This window comes from Carassius auratus, chromosome 34 (assembly GCF_003368295.1).
Source record: "Carassius auratus strain Wakin chromosome 34, ASM336829v1, whole genome shotgun sequence".
Classification (NCBI taxonomy): Eukaryota; Metazoa; Chordata; class Actinopteri; order Cypriniformes; family Cyprinidae; genus Carassius; species Carassius auratus.
Genome location: NC_039276.1, coordinates 9,677,047 through 9,704,933, shown reverse-complemented (window position 1 = coordinate 9,704,933; position 27,887 = coordinate 9,677,047). Strand labels below are relative to the sequence as shown.

The 27,887-nt window shown below is 37.6% G+C and overlaps 1 protein-coding gene and 1 long non-coding RNA gene across 13 annotated transcripts in view; one reads left to right on the top strand and one right to left on the bottom strand.

Annotated features, from left to right (window-relative positions):
- The window catches only part of LOC113053114 (peripheral plasma membrane protein CASK-like), a 153,528-nt gene that overhangs the window by 94,179 nt on the left and 31,462 nt on the right, over window positions 1–27,887 (bottom strand). The window lies entirely within an intron of this gene.
- Window positions 1–27,887, top strand: part of LOC113053123 (uncharacterized) — a 92,089-nt gene that overhangs the window by 33,420 nt on the left and 30,782 nt on the right. Inside the window, exon 2 of the long non-coding RNA XR_003277166.1 lies at window positions 16,244–16,286. This is a non-coding gene — a long non-coding RNA (uncharacterized LOC113053123). The remainder of the gene's footprint in view (window positions 1–16,243; window positions 16,287–27,887) is intronic.

The following is a 27,887-nucleotide window of genomic DNA, read 5'->3' as shown; positions in this document are numbered from 1 at the left end:
GAGAGCCAAATGCAGGTCCATGCAGAAAACAAATGATACAGATGCCTCCAAAAACAAGACACTATGCAGTGCCAAGTTGTGGAAAAACAACTTTGCATTGCGTTCCTTCTGATCCTAAGGAGAGAGTAAATGTACTATTTTTAATGAAGATCCAGATGGCGTCAGTACGAACTCACTTAATTTTACCACAGATTTGTTTCAAAACAAAGCACAATTCAATGCAAGTTTTCAGAAAGACTGAAACTAAAAGACGATGCTGTGGCAATTATATTGGCAACTGGTCACTATTGCTTTATCTGTTATTACAGATAGTTTGATATGTACTGAGTATTCATGCGTTTTTAACTTAAATCACAGCAGCCATCTATGAAGGATGTAGGCTGTCAAACATACACAACTGTTAGCCAATCATAGCAGTGGGTGTTTACTTCAGAATCTACAATCTGCCACAGCTATTCAAACAGAGCAAACAAATAATAGGGTCAAAACAGGACAGAAACTAGCCTATAATGATGTTTTTATGTAAAAGTCTTGAAAACATTATAAGTGGACCTCAGAGAATAGAACAAACTAATAAAAAAGGCAGTTCTGACCTCATTAAATTCCGGTATGCTGACACACAAATTTAGACTCTCTTCGAACGGTGGACAAAAACATTAGTTGATGTCAGTCGCAGTCAAAAACCCTGCAGCTAAAGAAAAATAAAAGGAAAGTTACCTCAGAGGAAGGGGGGAAAAAATCTAATCGAACGTTACTTCAGAGAAGAGTGCAAACATTTGGGAAATGACGCTTAAGTGAATTTAATTAGCATATTTTCAGTAGAATAAAGCAGCTTATTTCACTTCTCCTCCCCTCAGTGTCTTATCGTCAGTCTGTTGAGCAAAGGCACTCACAGCACACACACGCAGCTCTATAACAACAAAAAAAAAAAAGGGACATCACTTGCATCGTGGGACAGGTGCTCCATACAAACACATGCATCAGCTCATCATACTGTCATAATGGCATGAAATCAAACAGAAGGGTATTCAAAATCTGCACCACTCCAACAGTTGTTAAAGGCAAAAGAAGACCACCTACTACAGTTTGTGTTAAATTACATGGCATCAGATCAAAAGTCAGTGGTACAAAGGATTTGATTTATTTCTTATCCTTCCGGACAAATGGAAAGTCTGTTCACTGAATACACAACAGTATAAGACCACCACAGATTTTACAGTTCCCACCCTAATCAAGATCATTGTTCTGAGACAGCATTGTTGGAATGCTAGAAATACAGTTCAAGAAGTCTCTTATGCTCAAGGCTGTACTGTAATACTGTAAAACTTCAATATTGTAAAATACAATTGCAATTTCAAATAACCGTTTTCTATTTTAATATAATTTAAAGTGTAATTTATTCCTGAATTGTCAGCAGCCATTACTTCATTTTTCAGTGTCACATGATCCTTCAAAAATCATTGTAACATGCTGATTTGTCACTCGAATAACATTTATTATTATAACAGTAGAAAAGAGTTGTGTTGTTTAATATTTTTGTGGAAACATAATACATTTTTGATGATTAGACAGGGGTTTTTTTAGTACTTATCTGTCACAAAACAATGAGTAGGTGAAAGACTGTAAAATGAAAAAAATACTGCTAAGGCATCCAAAAATACTCACAAACTATATAATTCATGCTCCTGTGTCAGTGAGCATAACTAGTTTGAGAATCTGTATCAAGTTCACATCATTACCTTCATTTCATCTTAACACTCTAACTGACCTCAAGCCATTAGAACAGCCCCACATCTCCATCTCACACAGCTACTGAACCTCACCACACACAGCTCTTTCTGCCTAATATGTTCTTCAACTTATCAGTATGACTGAGACGTTGAGTGGACCTTTCTGATCTTAGAAGAAAATGCTTTTGCAGTCAGTTTTTTATCTTAGTCAATGTGTCTTGCACAAAACAGGCTTAGCTGAGTATATAACTGCTGTCTCTAGTCTCTTATTCTTGTAACAGACTCATTTTTCTACTTAACCATGAAGACTTTTACATCGCACCATATAAATCTAAAGTGTCTATAAAATCAATTGTAAGCTTAATGCTTTTATAGGTAGCAACAGCAATCTCATTTAACAAATTAATAATAAAAAACACTGCTGCCAATTAATGTACAGTAATTCATTAGCCTTATCTATGACTGGTTATGGTTGACCGAGTGTAGCAATCTGACACTATGATAATAGTGGTTCATCTATTCAGAATTATTCATAAGCTCTACCCTGTAAAACCTGACATACTAAATAATAGTCAGACATTTTTTGAAATAGAACAGTTTATTTATGTATTGATTTTGAGTATCATATTCTCACTCAATATTTCCCAATAATATTTATCACTAAGCAGATATTAAAATGCCTAGTCGGAAGGAAAACATATAATGAAATGTCATACAATAATGACTGAAAGATATACACATAAGCATGATAATCCGATGTATGGATTATAAAGAAATAATACAAAAACTAGTGATTGTCTACCAGAAAGTGATTATCTTACTAGTTATAAATTATAGATTTTAGATACATTTTTATAATTACACTAAAAGGCCTTTTACCTGCTCAAAGAAAGTATAAATCAGATGACAGAAGACTGAGGTTTTGGGCAGTTTTGATCATGTTGATAATTTAGAAGCCTTAGAAATGTACATTTCAAATACGATACAATAGGATTTAGGGTTAAAGTGGGGGTGAAATGCTATTTCATGCATACTGAGTTTTTTACACTGTTAAAGAGTTGGATTCCCATGCTAAACATGGACAAAGTTTAAAAAATTAAATTGTATGTTTGAAGGAGTATTTTTGATCCAAAAATACTCCTTCCGGTTTGTCACAAGTTTCGGAAAGTTTTTTTCGAGTATGGCTCTGTGTGACGTTAGATGGAGCGGAATTTCCTTATATGGGTCCTGAGGGCACTTCTGCCGGAAGAGCGCGCGCTCCGGTATAGCAGAGCACAGCAGAGACATTCACTGATCAGAGCGAGAGCGTCGCGAAATGTCACAACAGGAGTGTTTTTGGTTGCCAGGGCAAGACAACCCTGCACAGATTACCAAAAGAGAAACAGCATTAAGGGACCAGTGGATGGAGTGTATTTTTACAGAGCATCAACGGAGTTATGCAAGTGTTTGTGTTTGTTCCCCTGCATTTCGAACGCCGGGTTTGCACATCGTTTATTTCTTAAGGATAATGCAGTCTCAACGAAAAAGGGTCACGATCGTGTGTTGGAACCGCATGGGGTGAGTAAAACTGCTTCAAATATCTCTGTGTTGTTAACTTAGCTATCAGTGTGTAAGCACATCAAGTAAACAACATGCGATGTTGTCATCAAACTGCACTTTCCACATGTAACGTAACAGCTTAAAAAAAATAAAAGACGACAAAGTGGAACTTAGTCATTTTCCAAAACCGCTAAGCAAATATATACAGTTTCAGTACATACCACATAGAGACATTGTTGCTGATGCTGCTCTTGTTAAATTTCAGCCTCTGGATCTGATTCTGGATCATAAATATACGCTGAATCTGACTGTTAGCCATGGTTTGTTTTGGTTGGTTTTGTCCTCACGGTGTCACAGCTTCCAGACGCGCTCAACGCAAAAGCCTATTCGCGCTCGTGATTCTTTAGCTCCACCCACACATCACGCCTCCAGCCACTCGTGTTTTTCCAGGAAAAATTGGTACAGACTATCTTTCTCTTATGAATATAATAAAACTAAAGACTTTCTGGAGTTATGAAGGATGCAGTACTACTCTATAGGTACTCAAGATTAACAGGATATTGAGTGAAAACGAGCATTTCACCCCCCCCTTTAATATGATCTCAAATTTCACACAGAAGACGACAAATAATGCAGTTCATGTAAATCTCTATGCTAGTTTTAAGTGGGCATCATGTGTTTGCAGGGACTTTGTCAAACATCCTGACAGGCTAAGCCATCCGTTTGACACTTAATGACAAGACTTTAATAACCCACAGTCTGATTTAAAAATCAAATAATGCAATGTCATGCAGTCTCAAAGAGACAATTCTCAATATATGAGTTGAATTTTCTGGAGAAAAAGCTAAAAAAGTAAATATTAAAGATGTCCATAAGGATCTATTCTCAACATATGGCCTGACTGTGAGCGATTCTTCAAAGGTAATGTGCCTCTTTGCTCATCTCTTTGTTCTGCTCTGTTCTGCCAATCTCCTTTTATTGGCGGTTTAAGAAAAACTATTTGTTGGCAACATCACAGGAAGAGGCAATTGTTCAAGGCTTCAAGCACGTGCTCTACCAGGCTAACGCACAATAATAAACCGTCAAACCACAGAGGTACAGAGCAATAACCAAACACCTGTTTAGCTCACAGTAGGGGAAAGACCTGTCCTATATGACTGTGCAGCTTCCAGATGGAGGGGAAGACCTGATCTAAGGTCAGATGAAGCTTTGTAAACTAGACAGCACTGCCTCAAGACATCCAACACCAAAAGCATCTAATCCAAAAGCAGAAAATCTATGAACTTGTGAGGGTTGCATCAAGGTGAGCAAAGCCAAACTGATGTGAGATCAGAGTGACGAGTCGCTAAACTAGAGAAAGCAGAGGCGTAAGTCATGGTGGTTGAGCTCTAGAGTAGATGTGCATTAAAATAAGCAAGGGACAGACTAAGTGTGAGGGAGCAGGAGACAGGGAGACAGGCAGAGAGCAGGGGACAACAGACAGACAGGCGAATGGACGCTCCAGGCGCTCCCCTGGGGTCTGTGGCAGAGAAGACAACAACCTTAGCTTCCATTAGAGCTGCGTCACTCTGCACCTTTCCTCCCAGAGAGCACTAATGATTTCCTGTCAGCGCTGGCCAATGCACACACACACAAACACACACACATACACATACACGACTGCTCGTACTGCAGAAAGCACTTACCACAGCAAATAACTGAAGATGATACATACAGTATAAGAGAGTGAACATTTTCAAACTTAATTTCCAGGGACAACAAAAAGCAGAAAGGCACTAGAAGAGATGTTCAGTTTGCATTGAATTAATCTGAATCTTTTTTTGTCCTGCACATGAGCCCAGTGCACATCTATGGAGCCAAAAGAGTCTCAATAAAGATAAATGCACACACATATACACACAAGGATTCATACATGCACACACATAATTCATAAATACACACACAGGATACACAAATGCGCACAAAACTCACAAATGCACACACACAATTTTAAAAGCACAGAAGATTCACAAATGCATACAAAATTCACAAATGCACACAAAATTCAGAAATAAACACACAATTCAGAAATGCAAACAATATTTACAAATGCACTCATAATTCACAAATGCACAGGACAAGATTCAGAAATGTATTTCTGATGCGAACACACATATATCTTGATTTACAAACTGCTTGCGGTCTGTGAACTTCACTGCATTTGTGTGTGAATTTTGAGACTCCTCTGACTTGGCTAGACACACAAATGCCTTTTTTTAAACAGGGAATGATCAGCAACCAATCAGATATCTCCCTTGTTTTAGCCAATCACAAGAACGCACTCCACAGTGGGGGATTGTTTACTTATAAGCCAATCACATGAATGCATTCACGCAGCAAGATATGCCTGTGGTGCAGCATATTATAGCCTACTTATTTATGAAATTGTATGAAAATACAGATGTTTAGATTACAATTCAGGTTTATGTTTTATTTTTTACAAAATATAAATAAAAAAATGTCTCAATACATATAGCCCAGTGACTGCAGAAAAAAAGTTAACCATGGATTCATAAATTTGCAATAGGCAATTATTTCATTTTATTGAAATATTTTAATGAAAGTAAAAAAAAAAAAATACACATTTTTGAATATTTAAATATATATAAATGTTCTTTTGGATGCAATATAGAAGTCACTTTAATTATAATATTCGGTCCCTACATGAAGAGAGAGTCAGTGGTCCGCTGTGAGAGGAAAGTGACTCTCCGGCTGCGAAAAGTGGGTTTCCAGCTGCATGAGGAGGATCGTGAGTCATTTGCTCAACTTCGCTGCGTGAGGAAAGTGAATCGTTCGCTGAGGAAAGTGAGTTGCTCGCTGCGTGACTCGTGAGGAAAGTGAATCGTTCGCTGAGGAAAGTGAGTCGTTCGATTCGTGACTTGTGAGGAAAGTGAATCGTTCGCTGAGGAAAGTGATTTGTTCGCTGCGTGACTCGTGAGGAAAGTGAATCGTTCGCTGAGGAAAGTGAGTCGTTCGCTGCGTGACTCGTGAGGAAAGTGAATCGTTCGATGAGGAAAGTGAGTCGTTCGCTGCGAGAGGAAAGTGACTCTCCGGCTGCGGAAAGAGAGTCTCCTGCTGCACAAAGTGGGTGTCCGGCTGCGCAAAGTGGGTCGCCGGCAGCGTGAGGTAAGTGAGTCGTTCGCTGAGGAAAGGGAGTCGTTCGCTGCGTGAGTCAAGTGAATCGTTCGCTGAGGAAAGTGAGTCATTTGCTGATTGGCTTATAAGTAAACAATCCCCCACGTGGGGTGCATTCTTGTGATTGGCTAAAACAAGGGAGATATCTGATTGGTTGCAGATCATTCCCTGTTTAAAAAAAGCATTTGTGTGTTGAGTCAAGTCAGAGGAGTCTCAAAATTCACACACAAATGCAGTGAAGTTCACAGACCGCAAGCAGTTTGTAAATCAAGATGTATGTGTGTGTGCATCAGAAATACATTTCTGAATCTTGTCCTGTGCATTTGTGAATCTTGAGTGGATATGTAAATGTTGTGTGTATTTCTGAATTTTGTGTGCATTTCTGAATTTTGTATGCATTTCTGAATCTTATTGTGCTTTTTAAATTTTTTGTGTGCATTTGTGAATTTTGTGCACATTTGTGTATCCTGTGTGTGTATTTATGAATTATGTGTGTGCATGTATGAATCCTATGTGTGCATATGTGAATGCAGTGTGTGCATTTATCTTTATTGAGACTCTTTTGGCTCCATACACATCTACTTTGTATTTTGTATATTCAAAAACAATTATCAGTGAGGTCATCCTGCTCTATAAACAAACTCAAAACCAACATGTGTGTAAGGCTATGTGATGATACTGTCTCTCCCACTGTCCTCTAGTGGCCAGCTGGTGTCAGCAGCTCTTTATTGAGAGCAGCTGCTACATCAGGTACCTGTGCCAGCTGGGCGAACCTCCCTGTTGTCCACAGCTGCCACAGCTAATCAGAAAGCACTGCTGCCAGGACAAAACTAGATGGAGCAGGCGTGGAGAAATCTGTTGCCGGTGCAGCAAGGAGCCCCAGGCAGCCCAATGCAATGCCTGCTGTGCTCCTCTCGGCAGTGGGCAGAGCACACAAGATCAGTAGAACCTCCAGCTGGCAACAACAACCCCAGTGCTGGGTTATAGATTACTGACACCCAAGTATGGACTGGTTCAACAATACACATCAGTAAAGCTAATGGAGAAAAGCAGCAGATTAGGTTTAAAAGTCCTCCAAAAATATATAAATATTTTGAATGAATATAATCGAAATGAGAAAGAATTCAATTATCGTCCTCTATTTAGTCTTTTACACAAAGGAAGTCTCATGGCAAGCACTGTGGGGGATGTGCACTAAGTCTGTCCAGGTTTTTGTGCCAGCGTAACAAATTTCAAGGGAACAGGAAGCGGGAGAAAGAGAGACAGCCCACTCCACTGGCAATCAGAGACAGGTAATCTGTCTCAACCCTCCTCACTGTAATCAGACTCAAACTTTCACTTCTCGATCTCCTGCTGCAGTCAGCATGGATTAAACATTAAGACATCACAAAGCTTCAGAGCAAGCAGAATGCTCACTCTCTTCAGGGTTTAAAAAACTTGAGAACATTATATATCACTATAATAAAAAAATAAAAAGTATATTATATATATATATATATATATATATATATATACACTTTGCAACGGGGATGTCACAATATACCAGTATTGACAATAACCATGGTACTAAAAAGTGAAATGCTGAAGTTGTTTTAGTACCACACATTTGATAATATCACACAGCACCTGTAATTATGCAGTGTGTGTAGCTACTATTGCCACACAAAAGGTGAAAGTAAGACACTCTACTCACACCTGAAAAATGTAAGCTAACAAAAATATGCTTTTGTATAGTTATGGTTAAAAACTCCTTCCACTTCCCAACACTCAACTGTGATTCATTGGCCACAAAGATAAGATGAAGAAAAAAAGAAAAATAATAATAATAAATAAATAAAATGTTTTTTTTTTCCCTCAGAATTTCTATTGGTATCAGGATGAATTGACAAATAATTGTGTGTTACAGTAAAATAAATAAGAACTCAAACCAGCATCTACTAACTTGAAGGCAAAGCAGTAACACTTTACAGCTTCATTATACCTACTATTATAGGTCACGTCTGGGTAAGAACCAAAGGCTCAAAGTGCTTATCAGCTCACCAGGAGGCTGATTGACCACTCCATGACATCTAATTTCACTTCAACTAACTCTTGCACTGTAACTAAGAGAGAAAATGAGAACTTACTACTGTTAACCCTGTACTGTGACAATAAGCAAGACTTAAATTACAATACAATACTTCATCAGTTGTCCAGCCTCACAGCTGCCCCTGCTTTACATGAAGACATGAGGACAGGCAACTCTGTGTGTCTGTATTGTTGCAGTATACAGGTGCTGGTCATATAATTAGAATATCATCAAAAGGTTGATTTATTATTTAAAAAGTGAAACTTGTATATTATATTCATTCATTACACACAGACTGATATATTTCAAATGTTTATTTCTTTAATTTTGATGTTAATAACTGACAACTATGGAAAATCAAGAATTCAGTATCTCAGAAAATTAGAATATTGTGAAAAGGTTCAATATTGAAGACACCTGGTGCCACTCTCTAATCAGCTAATTAACTCAAAACACCTGCAAAGGCCTTTAAATGGTCTCTCAGTCTAGTTCTGTAGGCTACAGAATCATGGGGAAGACTGCTGAGTTGACAGCTGTCCAAAAGACGACCACTGACACCTTGCACAAGGAGGGCAAGACACAAAAGGTCATTGCAAAAAAGGCTGGGTGTTCACAGAGCCCTGTGTCCAAGCACATAAAATAGAGGGGCGAAGGGAAGGAAAAGATGTGGTAGAAAAAAAGTGTACAAGCAATAGGGATAACTGCACCCTGGAGAGGATTGTGAAACAAAACCCATTCAAAAATGTGGGGGAGATTCACAAAGAGTGGACTGCAGCTGGAGTCAGTGCTTCAAGAACCACTTTGCACAGATGTATGCAAGACATGGGTTTCAGCTGTCGCATTTCTTGTGTCAAGCCACTCTTGAACAACAGACAGCGTCAAAAGCGTCTCACTTCAAAAAGGACTGGACTGCTGCTGAGTGGTCCAAAGTTATGTGCTCTGATTAAAGTAATGCTTTGTCATCTGCTGGTGTTGGTCCAGCTTTATACCAGGAAGTTTTAGAGCACTTCATGCTTCCTGCTGCCGACCAACTTTATGGAGATGCAGATTTCTTCTTCCAACAGGAATTAGCACCAGCACACAGTACCAAAGCTTCCAGTACCAGATTTAAGGACCATGGTATCCCTGTTCTTAATTTGCCAGCAAACTCGCCTGACCTTAACCCCATAGAAAATCTATCAGAGCACTATCAGAGCAACCTGGGCTTTCATAACCTAAGCAGTGCCACAGACTGATCGACTCCATCCAACGCCGCATTGCTGCAGTAATTCAGACAAAAGGAGCCCCAAGTTTCCAAGTTTCGAGTGCTGTACATGCTCATACTTTTCATTTTCATACTTTCTTACTTGGCCAAGATTTCTAAAAATCCTTCCTTTGTATTGGACTTAAGTTATATTCTAATTTTCTGAGATACTGAATTTGTGATTTTCCTTAGTTGTCAGTTATAATCATCAAAATTAAAAGAAATAAACATTTGAAATATATTTTACATTTGAAATATAAGTTTCACTTTTTGAATGGAATTAGTGAAATAAATAAACTTTTTGATGATATTCTAATTATATGACCAGCACCTGTAAATGTAGAAGAACAGAAGCATAAAATTCACACAGAATCCAAAATTTAGCAATAATAAAGAATAAGTATATGTGTTAAAATAAATATCATGTAAGCATGTGCATGTGTGACCTGAATAGTTATGGCACAAACAAGCAGTCTTTATTACCCCATAAAGCCTCTCCCAAAGAATATTTAGGAAACATGAGGGCTCCATTTTAAGCATTACCATCCGTCTGCTCACCGCCCTGCTGACAGTCTAATCACATTTCCAGCCCTCTACCACCTTACCACTCTTCACTGCAAACCTGTTTTCTTTCTTCATTGGAAGAAGGCCAGAAGAACAGTATTTCATCCTGTGTGGAGACCTGTGCTTCAACAGGCTCAGTTATCAGCACGAGACGGATGTTTGACTCTGCACTTTTACCGCATGTTCATCTTTTTTACTGCTATCTTGTATTAATCTGTAACCTTACAAATACCATTAGTTCTGTCCTCCTTTAATACACATGCATATTTGTCTGTGTGTGAGTGCGAGTGAATGACACAGATCAAATCAATGATGCAGTATGTGTGACGGCTTTAAGAGAGTCGTGACACCCTCCGGTCATTCTCGACTCCCAGAAGACTTTTGCACAATTTTCCTCAATGAGTATTCAAAATAGAGATAGATTACAAACCACTGGATTTATAACAAGACACTTTCTTTTCAATTAATGTATTCGTCACATTCTATATTCTTGTATGTTTAGAGGGTTACAGATACCAATTTACAGTATATTATAGACTATAAATAGTAGAAATGAGTTTCTATTATAGCAACCCTCTACATTGCGACAAAAATTTTACTCTGGGCACCTAAATGATGTCTATCGTTAGCCATTGGCTAATAAATTCTTAGATTTTAATCGCCAATGGGTGTGTTCGAGGCTATTATATGTTTAGCACATATATATTTTCACTCATTGAACACTCACTGAACGCTTCAGAGTTCTCTATAGCTCTCCGATATGTACTTTTTCAATTCATGTCAATGGATGCACAGCACACCTGTATTTGACGCTCTGTAAACTCTGTATGAAGGCGCACAACTTGCCATTGCTTTGCTGATAGTGCTGTTTCTCACACATGCAAAGAGAGAGAGAGAGGGTTTACCACGCTAAATCTACGTGCTACATGTAACCTATATTCTTTGTTGTGTTTTCTTGTCAAAATAATTACATTCATTTAGAATTATTCAGCTTTTTAGAGCAAACAGAATACATGTCAGTTTCTCCTGTAGGGGGCGGAACTAATGCACAAATGTAAATTTCATTGGCTGGCGCTCATCTATTTACATCCCTGTTTTGATTTCAGCAAATCCGTTTGACCAAACACAGACAACATGATAAATATTCAGGAACCCAGCGGCCCCTTCAATCCGTAATGCATTGTATATTGTTAGTATTGTTAGTATACAGTGTTGGGCAGTAGCGTCGCTACAAGCAGCGAAGCTACTAGTTTAACTACATTTCTCAGTAGTTTGGTCGTAGCTTCTCTGCTTTCTGAATCAAATAGCTTTTCAGTAGCGAAGCTCTTTTTTTTACCAAGTAGTGCGGTAGCTTCCACACAAGCTACATTTTCCCAAGCATTTCTGAAGCTCAAACTCAAATACAACTGCTAAGATTGCTGATCCTTGCTCAGTATTGACGCGACGGCGCCACTTCATCTTGTTCGTGTTTACGGTGGATAGCAACCAACCATCTTTATGATGCATTACCGCCACCTTCTGCTCCGGATGGTACCACTCCTTGGCCAGTCACGCAAAAAATTATTTGATGAAATGATGGCATAGGATGAGGTCGGAGAACAGTTAATCCTGAGGAGTGAGTCGCCGTGGCCGTACCTCGACAAGTACATGACACTGACCGAGATAACAGAGAGAAAATATTTTTTCAGATGCTGCTTGTAAAAATTAACAGGGTCCAGCCTGGCCATATCCTACGTGTAATAATCTCGTACACATTCGTTTTTTTGTTTGTTTGTTTTTTTGGTACTGTTTGGAGGTCTTGCATTTTGTTCTACAAAGGCCTACAGTATATTAAGCATGCCCATACAACAGGTGCATACACTTACTTGTGCGCACATTGTTAATTACATGTATTTTGATAATTTTTGTTGCCAAATTGATATGGAACACCAAAAACAATTAAACTAAACAATTACACCTGCCTATCTGTTTAACTGACAGTTTTGAGCACTGAGATAGCATTGACTTGTAATAATACATGTTCAACATAAAAAAATAATTTTAAAAGTAGCTTAGATGTAGCAAGCTACTGTTGATGTAGCTTAGCTTGCTACATTTCCCAGGGGGGTAGCTTCAGTGTAGTGAAGCTTTATTTACTGTAGAGTAACTGGTAGCTTAGCTCACTACATTTTCCAAGTAGCTTGCCCAACACTGTTAGTATGGTAGTAGAATTAGTAGTAGTATCATCTTTTAATAATAACTAATATTTTATTTTTTTACAGAAACCCTGAAGGACTAACAATATCTTGAGCATCACCATCAGTTAAAATGAAAAATATGCATTTTTACATGGCTACCAAGTTTTAGTTATAATCATTAGTTCTATCATTAAATTGTGCTTAGTTATCATAATACCATTATATAATGCTTGATTGACTAAGAAGCTAAGATTTAAGAAGCTGTGCCAATTTAAAAAGATAAGCTAATTGGAATCATGTGTGTGTGTTTGTCTGTGTGTGTGTGTGTGTGTGTGTGTGTGTAAAATAGTATATCAGTCTGGCGAGTAAACTAAAAAATGTATGGGGCAATGGCGATTGGATTGCCAAGGTGTGTGTAGAGGGTTGCAAAGTAACACTTATATTCAAAGAACTCTTGCATACCTACAAAAGCTACATTATTTATGTATTATTAATACAGTCAAGTGAGAAAAATTAATACTAAGGGTGCTCCGATTTATTGGCTACCGATCGGTATCGGCCAGTAATGGCTTGGGGAAGTTTGATCTCATAAACCAATCTTCAGCAGCCATTTCTTCAGTCCCACAATCATTCAGAAATTATTCTAATATGCTTACACAAGAAAAAAACAGTGCCATATCAAACACTCTTTAAGAAGAAAGAAATACAAACAAATAATGACAAAGTGACATGGCTTAGGTTGGACAGCCATGCATGAACTCCCCACTGCCAACATCGATCGACTGTGTGTGACCTATTAATTTAGCTTTGCCTTAATTTTCCCAAGCAAGATGGCCCGAGGCACTTCAGCACTGTACACCAGCTGCCCTATTGCTAACATCTCCAAACATTAGAAACTGAAATGAAACGGGAGGAGAACAAGAGAACCAGAGATAAGAGCAGGACCTCACCTGAAATCTCACAATAAAGCCAATGTGGCATGCTTCCATCTGCCTAGCAGAGATGTTTCATATCAGTTTCACTGCTGCACCGTGTACTGCACAATCAACATTAGTCATTTCTCGAGAAATGACTAATGTTGATTGTTGCTTATGGCAAATACAGAAACAAGGCAAATGGCTATTTTTTTTCTGTGCGTGTGTGCTTTTAAAATGCATTTTAAAATGTTTATTAAAAACCGCATTTTATTAGTACAAGTTTATTAATAACTTTTAAATCTTATACAGGTTTAAAAGAACACGAGGGTGACTAAATTATGACAAAATGTTCCTTTTTGGGTGAAAAAATGAACCTCTCTGAACCCTTGTTCTCACAAAAAGCCCCCTCAAACTTTAGACACTGTTCATTATTGTGCCGTACAGGGCCTGAGAGGGTTAGTGAACACACAAATCCTCCATGAGGGTCTCCTGAATTCCAGTCAGCCACTGAGACATGAAAAGTAGGCTGGCACATATTCTATAATTATTCAATTAAGCAAAAAGAATGAATCCCTATGAACTCACTGTTTTTCAAATGGCTGTCGCCACACATCGAATCAAGCAGCGCTGGCGGCAGAAGTGCCTTGTTATTTCCTGTGGTTCTGCTCTGTGCATGGCTGGGCATCAATGACCTGAGCAAACAGCATTAGTGTAGCAGAGAATACTGCACTCAGACGCAGGAAACATCCCTTCAAGACACTCTGCTTATTAACTTAACAATCAACACAAGAGCAGTTCAGCTGCCTGCTAAAATGCAAATGAAAATAAAGACTTAATAAAATCCCTGTGTTTTTGCATTGCCAACATTATAATTACATGTTTATGTGAAGCAAATAGCATGCAATGTCATAATGAATGAAGCAAAATGTTCTTTAGAAAAGCGGTACTTGAGCATACAAAATAAAAAATAATGCTAAGGTGTTGTGGGCAGTTGCCAGGGCATTTTCTGTGTGGTTTCTTACTAACAAAAGTGTTTACTATAATAGAATACATTTTTAAGATTATTTTTGTTTATACATTGGAAGTCAAATGAGGTCTAAAATAAAGGCTGTGACACAGCAAACCAACGCTGAGTGTCTGCAAATATCAGGCTCTCTTCAGGTTTAGCGGCATGTTCCATGTCGCCAACACTATTTTGACCCTGTAGGGGGCGCTGTGAGCATGTTCAATTAGAGTTGGGCAGCTGGTGAGACTCATCACTCTGATTGGTTGTCCAGCTTAGGGAACCAGCATGAGAAGAAAAATGAAAGTGATAAAAGTAAGCAACTGTCAAATTGTCAAGAGTGCACACAGAGGTTAATTTTACATTTCTATCTTACCTGAGCATTCCAAAATGCGCATATTTCGTTGTTTTTTGTTGTTTTTTTTTTCAGGAAATTTCGATTTAGTCTTAGTCATATTATTTTGATTAAAATAACATTTAACTTGGTTCATAAAAAAGATCTGTGAAGTTGCAAAGACTAAAGTCTCAAATCTAAAGAGATATTCATTATAAAAGTTAAAACTGCCATGTCCTCCTAAAATGGCTCATTCAAGAACGCCTCCACATCTCTACGTCACTTTGTGGAAATATTTGCATAATGTTGCCCAAATGCGCAAAGAAAAAAGGCGTGGTTTCAGTAACCGCAGTTAGTGTTACTGACTTGTCAAATGTCTTAACCATCCATGGCTTATGGACTGCAAACACATACGAGCTTCATCACTGTGTGTCACGCCACTCTGTTACACTTTCGAGCTTGAACTGATGGTAAAAATAAGGACATTATTAACTGTCTTTACAGTTATTTTTTAAAGATGAAGCTCACGATTATGGAAAGGGGTGTTACCTTTCCGACAAATACTTGTGGTTATCGGCCAATCAAAATGCACTGGGTCAGTTGGCCAATCAGAGATGACTGCACATGTCGGAAGGAGGAACTTTGTAGAAAATGACCCATCTGAGAGGCGTGGGGCATAGAGGACCTACAATAATATACAGTATTTGAAAAATAATGTGTTTTTCGAACATTAAAGCATTTCAGCATATTCTGTTACACCAAATACATATATTATATACATATATATATATATATATATATATATATATATATATATATATATATATATATATATACATATAATATATGTATATATACATATATATATATACATATATATATATATACACATGTATACATGTATACATTAAATACATATATACATATACACATATACATATACATACATAAATAATGATCTTTAAAAAGCATCATATGACCCCTTTAAGCATTTATAAAAATAATTCATTATATAGGTATGATGTTAAGGTTTTATCATGCAACATAGACACTTAGATTTAAGATTCAATGAAATACCAATAGTTATATAATAAGCATTCTTTATAACAACTTACCACATTCTTCATTCTTTCAAGCATATATATTTATATATATAAATAAACTTAGATTACTAAAGTCATTCAGTCAAGAGCAGTGAGAGACTCTATCTTTTTCTTTTTTTGCTTGATTAACATTAACGACACTTACAACAGCAACTAATGCACGGGTGCATTATACTGACACACATTCAATATTCCCCCAACTGTTTACATTCACTTAAGATCACTTATTAAAGTACATGGTTAGAATGGCACTTTTACAATGCTAAACGCTTGAATGGAACAGCTCTGATTACAGTGCTGATCTTGCTAACAGAGAAACATAGTTTGCCTCAGTGCTGCTTTACGTCTACATTTCTGAGCTGGTCAAGTCCCATTTTTTTGTTTTTTACAGAGAGGCAGAAAGACACAGAGGACAAGTGTTGTGCTGCCTCACTGTAAGTATGACATCTCATTCAACAGCATGTGAATCTAATAAATGAACAATGCAACAAACGGCCACTGAAGTAAGTAGCTTTCATTTCAAATTCTACTTCCAACAATACTAGACTCTAGACAATACCACTTTATTTTTCTCTCAAAGGCACAATATAATCTAGAAAAGACTACGAAGAGCCACAGGGAGTGGAGAGAAAGAGAAAGAGAAATAGAAAGAGAAAGAGAGAAAAAAGAAAACGGCTGTTTTCATGCTCAGATACAGAATGCTAAACTGCATCCTCCTGGAAGCAATGGCTTTAGGGATTTCTTTGAAATCCTGTCCTTTAGATATTGCCCATCTGAGAGGAGCTCAGTAACAATGGACATGATAAATACAACAAAACTGTATCAAAACTGTACACTTGTATCATCTGTTTCAAACAGATGAAAATATAAATAGTAGATAAAAAAATTTTTTTAGAACAGTTGACAAAGCAACTAATACATATAATGTTTACACTGAAGTACTAAAATTAGTACAATTATGACTAGGGTTGGGCGATGTCTACAGTAAAACATCATGAAGGATGATGTCATCATGGGGGGTGCGGGGTGCCCGAAGCGTGAATCCTAATAAGGGAAAACAACTAATGATTCCTAAAACTGTGTCTACACTGGATGCGAGCGGCACAGCATGACAAAATACTATAGAACCACTGGTCTATAATGGAGATTCATTATAGATAAAGCAATAGAACTCATTATAATAAGTGATGCTGTATACACTGGATGCCACCACAAATCCCTGACAGTCAATTGCTGCCATGTTCTATTTATGACGTGCTGACAGAAATTTCAAATGATTTTCAATAGTTGCTTCGTGGCATACAGTGTAGACAGTCTTTAGCTGATACGGTGCAGCGCCACACGACAACTGTCGTGTCCGGTGTAGACACGGTGTAAGGAGATATGACTGAGGACGATGGCGACTGATTTGCAGATCCTCATTAACACTGACAAACATATAATCTTGTCAAATGTGTGTTAAGTACTGCCGCTCCATAGTATAAACAGTACGTGCGATTGCAGATCTCGAAAGTGACAGTGAAACTTAAAAGCGCTTGTGCATTCCAAAGGAGGGAGGAGTGTGAGGGAATCACGATGCCGGCGCAACATTGTGATGTCTATCAGCCATCGGTGATGCACATAAATGAAAACGGAGAATTCAAAAATAAAAGTCAGTTCAAAATATTAGAAAATGCTATAATAGTATATAAATAATGCGGACATAACATTTCTCTAGCACTCCCTAGCATAGTTTACACAGTCGAGCACAAATCACCTTTTCTTTAGAAAATGTATAGATCTGCTGAACTATAAAAACCAAACAGCATAGGTGTCTTTATGTTATCGATAGTGGCCACCTGACACTATGCTATCATTTTTTATATTATCTCCTGTAAGTCACTGTGAATTGTATACAAGGTAGACAGTCTATTCTTTATGGTTTTACAAGGACTTCCTCTTTTCCTTCAAAATCATACTGTCAGAGAAAAAGAAGCTCTTGATTTATGGGCTGGTTGTCTTTGTCTTCCGCCAGGCATTAATAATGCAAACTCGATCCTGATCCGAGGAGAGAGAGTGTGCAAGAGGGAAAAAGAAAATTGAGACATAAAGACAGCTTTTTAAAGGTGAAGTGTGTGGTTTTCTCAATGTTAAAATACTATCCCAGTTTAATATGACTTCCTGAAAAGTGTCAACACTGGCACTTTAAACATTGCTCTTTTAGTTAAGCAATGAGACACTGGCTAAATCTTAGTTAAGTGTTTTTGTTTTTTGAAAAAGGGGATATCATTAATCAAGCCTTTCTACACATTAACAAGAAGTTTTAATTAAAAAGTGATTTTCTGGGATTTAGATGAACATTCCTGCACTTCTCTCCATTTCGATTTCTCTCTATCTCTTCTAAATTTAATGTTTCCAACCAGACCGCCATACATACTGATAACAGTAGCACTATTTTACAGTTTCTACAATTTTTAATTCACAAATTTAAGAAATATCTAAATTCAGTGTCTAAGTCAGACCAAATCCAGGACGCCAACTTCTTTGCTTCACAGCAGAACATGTGAATGTTCACAGATGCCTGTCACAGATGTAAGGGAGCTTGCTTTGTTGTGATTAGAGAATCCACCTGGAAAACCAAATATAAATACGATGCCTTGCTGTACCATTTACTGTATGTTAACAGCCGATGATGGGAGCTATTTTAATGAGTCAACATTCAAAAACTTAATTATAGCTTACATTACTTAATTTCAAGCTAAATTATATGAGAATTAACAGATTGTTTACCATTAATGTTTCTTTAGATTTACAATTAATATATACTAAATGTTTAATACTATCAGCTAAAAACGTTGGCCTAAACTCCAACTGATGTCCTCAGATTATTATTAATACTGTTGAAACAGAATTTCTTAACTATTGCTTCAGAAAGAAGTCTTATGCTTTTGTGTGCCCTTTCAGAGAGAGAAAAAAACACTTCAGTGGTTCAACCTAAAGCCCATGGAATGTGACAGAGCTGCTGGCCATTAATTTGCCCGCATGCTGGCCTTCGGACAGACATCCAGTACTAATAAGATTCTTCCGCATCTACAAATGCTGCTCATTCCTGCAGAATCAATCCCCTTACATTAATTGGCAGATGAACCATCCAAAAATTAACCTTCTGTCATTCAGTCCTAAACCTGTATGCTTTTTCTACTACTGTGGAACACAAAATACTCTTTAGAACCGTTTTCGTCCATAAGATAAAAACAATGGTGTCTAAAACAACACTTGATCCCATTTCAAAATATCTCCTTTTGTGTTCAACAGAAGAAATCAAGTCATGCAAAATAGAATGCAATAAGGATGAGAAACTGACCATTTTCAATTTTAGGTGAACTATCCCCTTTAAAACAATGTTTATGCTCTGCTACTCAGGTTTAATTTAGCATTCAGTGTGGATTTAGGAGCTTCCTCAGTTCCAGACTCTCTATAGTGGTGAAAATAGCAGCATCGTGCACTGAGTGTTATAACACAGAGCAGCTGTCAACACACAGATTGACTCCGATGACTCAGTCCTTCCAATCATGTCACTGTAGATCAGAGCATTTCAGCCTCTTTCTCGTTTAACATGCAACCTAGAAGTATAAACGAACCTCATTTTGACCTATTAAGGCCCTGGTTTTACCATTCAATCACATTCAGAGCATAGGTCAAAGGATTGATGGGACTGATAATAATTTTTCAAACAGGTAGACAAGCTTGATTTACTACTACTTAGGTCAGAGGAGTGACAGTGATGCAGGGCAGGCATTCAGAACACTCTACTCAAGACAGATTATGTGGGTGGTATCCTATGACAGGCAGCTGCGAATTAACATACAGGGGGTCATGAAACGGATATCAGAGGTCGAGGAGCTCTGCAAGCCTTGTGCCACTTTCTCTCCCTGGGTAGATAATGTGTAAAGAGCCATATTGCAAACTGATGGCAACTCCCGTTAGATAAATAAGAAAAAACACACTCAGTTTCTTTGCTGATGACCTCCAATGTTAGGTGAAAAAAAAAACTACTAGGCACTCTGATACTTCTATATAACATGTTAACATTAAGTAAAATAAATACACAATAATTAATCAAACATCTTGAATATTTTTTTTTATTTTAAATTGAATGTTAACACTTAAGATTAGGGGACACATTCGCTATTAAGTAAGAGTTTGCCCTCAACAAACTCCTAATTTAATGCTTATTAATAGTTAAGAAGGTAGGATAATTGTTAAGTTTAGGTATTGGGTCAGGTTAAGGGATCTAGAATATGGTCATGCAGAATAAACCATTAATATGTGTCTTATAAGTACTAAAAAACTGTTAATATAATAGTAACATGAAGGCTAATAAGCACCTAGTTAATAGTGAGAATTGTTTTTTAAAATAAAGTGTTACCAATTGAATAAATCATAAATTATATACTCAATGTTTATTATATTGGAATATCTACAAAATATTACTAAAATAAAAATAAACATGAAATATAAAAACTGTAATGAATTAATATAATATGAAAATGCATTCAGACAATCAATCAATCAAACACTAAATAAATAAATACAATAAATACAATTCTATGTCTATTCAGACATGTACAAATCATTCTAAATGTTGGTGTTTAAAGGTAAAGGGCAGAACAAGTCAAGTCAAACAAAAGATATTTGTAAATCGTGAAACAGAATATGGAGTGACAGGCAGCATGAGCAGTGCACAAGCTCCCACAGGGTAGAAACAATAAGTGAGAGGTGACATGCTGTTCAGCTTAGTAGTAAAATAGTGTGTTGCATTTCTGATGCCACAAAACATTAGAAAATGTGAATATGGCTCCAAGCCTACATTTTACTTGAAGTGCACATCAACAGCCATCTTCAGAAACAAAGTAGCCAAATCATTTTCTGTCAAAGTTCGATTACAGAGTATAAAAACATTTTTCTATTTTCAAAGCGCAATATTTTGTGTATTGGGTGTATTAGAATAAGTTAGCATGCTTTATTGTTCAAAAAATACATTTTATTATTGTATATTATTTTCACATATTGTTCATTATTACATATCCTCTATGCACAGTCTTTCTAAAATGCATCGACTTCTACAATGCCCCTTTCAAAATGTGCAGTGTTCTCTGATTGGCCAGCTGACCCAGTGCATTGTGATTGGCTGAACATCTCAAGCATATGTCGGAAATGTAATGCCCCTTACCATAATCATGAGCTTTAGCTTCTAAAGAAATTATAAGAACAGTTATTATCAGCTATATCATAATGCGCATCCTGCTTTTTCTCTACTTGACCATCCAATGTGAAGCGGAACACGTAGTGAATCATGTTTGAAATCCACAAATCATCTTTTTGCCACAAATTAGAACCAAAGAACACAGGATACTACATTTGTAACGTAAATCCATCTCCATCTGTACTTGTGATAGAAGGAACGACAAACAATATGTGTTACTCTACACTTCACCAAACTCCTCATTTGAACACTCAATAGCAAATTATAAAACATACTTACGGGCTCTGATTCAGAATCGCCAGATTGTCCTAGCAAAGTTTGTATTGCCCCATTTTTTAGAAACAGCCTTTCTGCACATCAGCCTTGTGCTTGGAAGCTTTGCTGCACACACTTGAACATTTGGGTTGTACTGTTCTGGAACAGGGTTGTATATGACTCCTAATTGAGTCCACTTTCGGAAAGCTAAAAAAAATGACTTTTGCTTTCACATAGAAACACAAAGAGTCTCCATGACATAGTGGCAACAACATCTACTAATTTGTAGTTTTGACATTTTGCGAGGACAAGGGCTGTTTCCATTATAATTAGTGGTCGACCGATAATGTTTTTTTTTTTTTTTGACGGCCAATGCCGATATTTCTGTACAGTATAATCTTGAATCGTCACATCAGTCAAATTACATATTGAGAAAATATTTTATCCCAAAAAGCAAAATATGCTCCCATTGAACTGGTTGTCTTTAAATACACATCTTGTGTAAACCCAGGCTGTAATCTGTAATCAGAAGCACATTTAAAACTGGAATATAATTTAATTTAATTCACGTGTTTCATATAATCTTTCTTGATTACAATCTGCCATCAAAATGATTATTTGACATTTAATTCTTCCAGCTGCTGTGGGAATAGGCTTTAATTAAAAGATCCGCCACCTGCAGGATCCTCACATGCGGTTGCGATAGCCTAATAACCGGGAGCACGTCTTTATGTTTACAGACGTGACATGACACAGTGCCATGCTCGAATTTCCCACAAAAAACCTAACCGAACCACTCCTATTAGAAAACATTATTATAAATTAACCGTTGCGAATCGGGCTAAAGTAAGGCAATAAATGCTGGTTATGTACTGGCTCAAATATAGATTTTGGATCAATTTTAACTAAAAAAAAAAGTTATATACTGCAACTTTAACCATTTTATCGGCTTCTATCTATATTACAAAGAACTGTTAAAGAGTAACTAAACCCTAAACCAACTTTTTTTAGTTAATGATGTATAAGAATGGGGCTTTATTAGTGCTGTTCATTGTTTAGAGTAACTTTTTTGACATTTGAGTATAAAGTGTTTTAATTCTACAATATATGGTGTAAAAACGTGTGCTGCCCTGTTCAGGTTGAACGGTGGCTACTGCAGTTGATTTTTCCTATTGGATGTTGCGGTGGCAAGTGACGTAAGCGGTGGCAGGTGACATAAGCAGTTTCCAGCTCACCACGCCCCTTGGTATGAGCTACCACGCCCCTGGCAATATAAAACCATCTTGTTCCGTCAAAATCACTGTAGTGAATCAGGAGTTGGAATTGCGAGTATTGAAAACGATCAGGAAAGACTATTATAGCATCTATTTAGCATATCAATTATATAGTTATTTAGATCTTCAAGTTAGCGTAGATTTATCTGTATTTAGTACAGTGGTCAGGATGGTACGGAGGTGTGTTGCTAGTTGCGGCAGCACTGCTGGACTGCATAGTTTTCCACCAGACATTAAAATTAGGCGTCAGTGATTGCATGCACTTGGCCTGGAAGACCGTGATTTCCCGCCTAGAGCTGGAGTGTGCAAACTGCATTTTGAACGGGATTGCTTCTCCAACGCAATGGAGTTGGAGATGGGCTTCTCCACACAGCTTGTGCTGAAAAGCGACGCGATGCAGGAGTTAAGACCGCAGTTTGAGCCAGTCGCTCGAATTGATATTAACAGACACCTCGACATCCTCCACTTCAGGTTAAGGTAGGTGAGAAAAGTCCTCTACTTCAAATGATCGCTCAGTTGCAAAGCTACTTGCTTCATTACAGTCACTCTCCATTATAGCGACTCTCACAGCATCTGTCAATCAATCCGTCACTGCGGGTCTCAGGTTCACGCCGCACTCGCTCAGCCCTGCCCTAGGTTCGTCCCCTCTATCTCCGCTGTGATCTGCCCACTTTTCAGCATTTTTCAAATATTGTCAGTGGGTGGAGTCAGGCTCTGACCAGGGGTTTAGTTACACTTTAACAACGAAAGTAAACAAGAGAGAGAATGTGAGCACTGTTTGCTCAGGCGCTGCTGTCGTTCTCAGCGTCGACTAAATAAAAATCCTGAATCGAACACATCAGCCCAAGCAGATAAACTTATTGACCGATGCCGAAATATCAGTTGATATATTGGCCTTGGCGATATATATCGGTCCACCACTAATTATAATCAGTAATTATGTTCCCACTGGATGCAACAAATGCCTTGTTTGCAATGGGTTTGAATGGTTTTGTCTCATCGTGTAAGAGACACGGCATCAACGTGTTAAGGGGGCATAACATTTCCGTCACGCTCTTTTGCCAATCACAACACACTGGATAGCTGGCCAATCAGCATACTCCTCACTTTCAGAACGATGAGCTTTGTAAAAAATCTACGTATTTCAAGAAGGCGGGACATAGAGGAGAAACAATAATGTACATTATGTGGAAAATAATGTGTTTTTTTTAACCTTAAATCACATAAACACATTGCATTACACCAAATACACAAAATAATGTTCTTTTTAGCAATGTCAGATACGACCCTTTTAAAAGCACTAGCATTTGCTGTTATGTAACATGGTTGCTAAACAACTGAGCAACATCTTTCAGTTTAATTCTTTTCAGGCAATTGAATCTGAGGTCCACTGAGATGAATACATAAAGCAGGAGCTCGCTAATGGGATCCTATTAACAAAGCACTGAAGAGCACATCATCTGTCTTGTAGCATCTCCCGCTTGTTCCCTGTGATATCGTCAGGCGGGGGGGGGCATGTGTGGTAACAGCAGCAGAGAGAGAAATTAGTTTACAGTGTCTCAGGGGAAGGACTCTGTGACTACAATCACACAGCAGAAAAATACAGCTGTTAGACGTGTTAAAAAGTTCTTTTCACAAAAGGGATAGTCCCAAAAATGAAAATTCTGTCATTTACACACCCTCATCTTGCTCCAAACCTGTATGATTTCCTTTCTTCAGTGTTAACAGGCCAACAGTGTAACACAAATTAATTATCTTAATTAGAACATTTTCATTTTTGAAACAATTCTGTAAACCAAAGTGAGTCCCTAAAATTTTCAAGACCCATTTGAAGCCAGTGTCATTCTATTAATAATGGCAGCTTAGTCTTATGCATCATCATTTCAGCTATTTTACCATCCTTTCCATCAGGTTTCTAGACCTGTAACAGATTTTTAATGCATAAATGAGCATATTAAACATAAAAGCCACTTCATTACAATGCAAAAAAGCGTGCCATGTGCGTGCATCATTGATGCGATTCTAACATGTATGACTCAAAATTATCTAGGGACGCCTTTAGCCAACAAGACTGCTGCCAGATTTGCAGGCCTAATTGCTTCATTATTCTGACATTATGAAGCAGCTGTCTTCTGGCAACACAGCAATACATGCTAACAACACAACTGAAGGCATTTCCCCCCGTGGCGCTACACTTGTTTTTTCGCTTTGGCCTTTACAAGAGATTTGTATAAAAGAAGAGAGGCGACCATAAACAAAGGCATGCTTTCTGACACATTAGCAGTGTAAAAAGGGGGAATGAAAATATAGTACAAGCAGAGTTACTAAAATGCACACAAGGTTTAATGTGGTGATCATAAACAACACATTTAGAAATGTAGAAGTGAATAATGACGATAATGTAATAATGGGAAAAAAAATCATTAGTCATATTCTGAATATGTGACCCGTCAAGGAAACCAGTGACACAGGTCGGCAGCACAATTTTTGAGCAATCGAGAAAAGAAGCAGGTTTTTTTTTTTTTTTATCAATTGAATACACATTATCTCATGTTTAGTCCACAGAATGCTGTTCAAAAAGTACTAATGCTACTCAATGAAATCAATTCACCACGTTTTATGTAGAAAACCTTTTCCAGATAACCTTTTTTCATGGGAACCATCATCTCGGAGGACCTGTCCTGGACCACAGTGTGCGAATGAGAGCATCCTGACAGTTGCATCACAGTCTGGTGGGAACTGCTCCGTTGCTGACCGCAAGGCACTGCAGAGAGTGGTGAAAACTGCTGTCCACGTCGAGCTCGCAGCATTATTAAGGACTCCTCTCACCCTGACCATAGACTGTTTTACCTCATGCCCTCCAAGGACCAAGGACCAGCAGAGTCAGGAACAGCTCTTTCCCTACAGCTGTCTCCATGCTGAACTCTGCCCTCTGAAAACCTCCTACATACACACACACCAAACATACACACTTCTCACCCCTCCTCAACACTACATATGGTTTAAAAACAAACAAACAAAAAACAGTTCACTTGTTATTGCTTGTACTACTGTCTGTTAATCCAGAATACCGAATAATCCGTTTGCACACAGGAATATTTTTCGATGCACTTTTTTACTGTCCATTGCACTAGTGTAAATGATGTTCATATGTTCATAGTTTCTGCTTATAGTTAGGGTTGGGTACCGAAACCCGGTACCAATATGGTATGCACCAAACTGAATAAGAATGCAGATTTCGGTACCTCTTAAATGCCTGAGCGATCGATTGAAAAAAAAATTCCTGGTTCGCCGAAATGTACACAAGAAGCATGGGCGTCACTAGGATTTTTAAGCGGGGCTACAGCATTTAGCTCCATAAACTGTACACAAATTTGCGATCGCCTTAGAGTCCGTCCCCTTAAATTTCATGTCATTTCATTACATGTCTTCTCTCCGACTTTCAGCGCCCTCCGCAGCGGAGCAGCGTGAGTGGTCTCAAACAGATAAAGAAGTAGAATATCTGTATCGGTGCAGTTCTTTGTCATAAATACGGTTTACAAAAGGTTACGAGGGAGCAGTCGGTTTCTCATCTACTGTAAAGTTTCCACTCTCTTCACCGCACATCACACCACAGCTGTTTCCTTCAGCGAAAATCTAGCCCTTAACACATATGAACGCATACTTTAATTACACTTATTTAAATATACTATACTAATTATACGTACTTTATACATACACTGCTGTGCAAAAAAGTCATAGGCACGTTAGTATTTTCACCCCAAAGAATGGTGTTCGGCCAGTTATTTATATCTTTTGCTGTAGTGTGTCAGTAGAAAATATCAGTTTACATTTCCAAACATTCATTTTGCCATTAATTTGAATAATCATCTAGTGAGTTTTTTAATGCACAAGCAGGCTGACAACAGCCGGTGCTCCACACAGAGATCTGCTTGTGCATTCAAAAATCTCACTAGACGACTTTTAAAACTAATGGCAAAATGAATGTTTGAAAATGTAAACTGATATTTTCTGACACACTACAGCAAAAAAATATAAATAACTGACAGAGATACAGTAGATGTGTGGTTTTCAATTAAACAATGACCCAGATAATTAAATTTGTAAAAACATGTATTAGGCTTAGAGTAAGGGAAGCTTGGGAAATGAGAGCATCCAAAGAGAGTGTGAAAGCTATGGAATTATTACCACAAAATTGAGACCTACAAATAAAAAGCTAAGTGTGTCTCATAAATATAGAAAGTACTAAATACATATTAAAGCATTGTTAATGTGTGATTTAATGAGCTCTGTGCTTAAGGAGACCAGCTGCACCAAAAAAGAGAAAACTTATTAGCTCAATTTCATTATTAAATCTAATGAAGCAGAAAAGCAATCAGACTCAGATTTGCTTGAATGAGCGGTAAATGTATGTGCCTGTCACATCTGTGCCACACATGAACATGCCTACACTCAAACATTGCTTCATGACTGCTTGAATTCAGAGTGGGGAAAAAAACACTAAGCCCATTGGTTCTGCTATCATGTCAATCCAGTTACATAACTCACTTGTGAGTCACAGGCAGAAGACAGTGCTGGCCAAGGGTTCATAAAGGACAAGGGCTGGGTGACTTTTCTGATTTTACAGATTAATTTGCCATGTTTTGTCATGATTTTATTTGCTACAAATCAAGGAATCACAATTTTTAATCGAAATATTACCAAACGCTAGAATTAGACACTTTGACAATATGTAAATGTTAACAGTAGGGGTGTGACGGTTAGTAAATAACCGTGAGACTGGCGGTTATAGTTGAACACCGTCATTAGAACTCTATAACCGCCAAAACAGTGTCATTAAAATATTTTTTACAAACATTTTTTATAAAAAATTATTTTCATTTTTTAGATAGGATCTTAAGATGCGCAATATATATCGGAAGACATGGTTTTTACCACTTAATGAAGTTTTGTAAAACATGATATTTACCACTTCATTAAATTTTGCTTTGTAGAAAACCTTTCTTAAAAACGAATTTCGTTTTGAACAAATTTTATCTTAATTTTAATAAATGTTTCATCAACCAATTGCATGTATTTTAATAAATAAAAAGCAAATATAGCAGACAATGATAACCGTGACATGGAAGCACCAGCGCGCCGCGTTCACTTGCACTGCACTGTGAACTAGAGCGCATCTCATCGTAAATGAAACTCAGCGTAGGCCTACGCCTCATACATTAGCATGAAATATCTTTGCTGCATTCTTTCTAGAACAGACA